Source organism: Ceratina calcarata, unplaced genomic scaffold, assembly GCF_001652005.2.
Source record: "Ceratina calcarata isolate Rehan_Ccalc_2016 unplaced genomic scaffold, ASM165200v1 scaffold789, whole genome shotgun sequence".
Classification (NCBI taxonomy): Eukaryota; Metazoa; Arthropoda; class Insecta; order Hymenoptera; family Apidae; genus Ceratina; species Ceratina calcarata.
In genome coordinates, this window is record NW_017179201.1 from 1 (window position 1) to 1,934 (window position 1,934).

The 1,934-nt window shown below is 40.7% G+C and overlaps 1 non-coding gene across 1 annotated transcript; it reads right to left on the reverse strand.

Moving 5' to 3' along the window:
- Positions 1-1,469: 1,469 nt before the first annotated feature.
- On the reverse strand, positions 1,470-1,542 carry TRNAK-CUU (transfer RNA lysine (anticodon CUU)). The gene has a single exon. It is a non-coding gene; the product is annotated as a tRNA-Lys (tRNA).
- Between the last annotated feature and the right edge of the window lie 392 nt (positions 1,543-1,934).

Sequence of the window (1,934 nt, forward strand, 5' to 3'; positions counted from 1 at the left end):
CTCTTTGACCAAGACGTTATTACATATTTTTAAGTTAATGATTCGAGGATTCCTGCTATTAGGAATCTTGCTAAAATAGTCTCTGGTAAGTTTAATAATAAAGTTGTCGATACGGGGTATTTGCGCCGCATCGTACAATTTATTGTTGCTCACAAAAAGTCGCCACTCAGACTGGGCTGAACGATACATTCCGAGACAGGCTCTAAGGCACTTCCGCTCAAATTCTCGGAGTTTTTCCGTCGTAGTGTGGTTTAAATTCCACCACACAGGCGCAGCGTATGTTAAGATCGGCCGAATTAGGAGCATGTATAAAACAATTTTGGTCCTTGGGGCCAGCGAGCGGTTACGAAATATTCTGCCGTTTGCCATGAATGCAGAACGGGCTTTAGCTAGTGATGTGTCTGCATGTAGATTGCCTCTGGCTAGGTAATCAATATGGTAACCCAGATATTTAACCTGCTTTTTATGAGGTATAGAAACCCTGGTTGCTGCATCCTGATTGATAATTTCAATTCTGAAATTGCTCGCTCCCTTTTTGGCATCGGAGGATATGAAATACGTCGGTTTTTTGAAAAGTATGGTCTCGCATTTATGTGGATTTAGTTTCAGATTCCAAGCGATATAATAGCTATTAATTCTGTTGACTATCTCCTCGAGCCTGTCCCGGACTGTTAGCGCTCTACCATGGGAGGTATATACGATAAAGTCGTCCGCAAATCCCAGAGCCTTCGTAGGACTACCCGGCTGGTTCAAATCAAAAAGGTTTAAAAGGTCGCCTATGAATATATTGAACAGGATCGGGGAGTTAACTTTTCTGCTGCTTTGTTTATAGGGCATGCACCAGGATCGTGAGATAGGGCACATTTCACACACCTATAATTTAAGCTGCAGTTTTTACTCGCGTGACCTACCCTCTGAAATCTTATACACTGGTAAATGTCTTTTTTACGTAGCCGTTACCATTTTATTTTTTGAAACGCCACAGCTTTTATTTTAAACACCTCACTTAGATTGCTGTCACAATCACACTGCATTATGTGGTGATAAGCTTCCGGGTTCCTTCGAAAAATAAATTTGGAAACACTTAAAATTCTCACTTTTGAGAACGTCAGATCCTCCAGTTCTTTCTTTATTTCATCAACTGAAAAACTGCCCTTTACACCTTTTAGCAGGATAGACTTAGGCTTACTGAAGTTTGGCGTAAACGAATATTATTGCGCTCCAACTTCTTGCAGCCCACCCTTGGTTTTCTCATACACCTCAACATTATTGCAGCATATAGTATGGTTATTCGAATTAACATCTTTAATTGTGCAATCGTTTTTATTAAAATTACCGTTTTTAATAATGTGAATAATTGTCAACAGGTCCGAATCAAAACTGTCACCCGAATATGGGTGACGTGGCAGTCAACCTTGTGAAGAGCCTCAATCTTTAAACAAAATCAATGGTTAAGGAGCAAAAATAATCGCCCAACGTGGGGCTCGAACCCACGACCCTGAGATTAAGAGTCTCATGCTCTACCGACTGAGCTAGTCAGGCTACAAGGGCTAAAAAAACCGATGCTGTATTTATTTTGGAATGATTGTTATTAAATGATAAGCGTTATTTTTAACTAAATTAGTGTCTACTTGTTACGAAATTTGATCATAAATTGTGGTGTTTGTAGGGAGAGTGCATACGCGAGAAAACCCAGCCCGAATTTCAACGCTGGGTGTGATTCATGGACCTGAAGGACGGACCATTACCCGCGGTATTTTGTGACGGAAAACGGAAAGGATATTCGCATAGACGTATAAGAATCATGCATATGGAAATACAGGGATGGAACATAAACCCGTACTTTAGACGAGGCATGTGAAGCCATCTCCGCAGTGAAGGGAGGTATAGTCGCGTTATTTGTGGAACGCATTCATGATTGGTTGTAACATAAA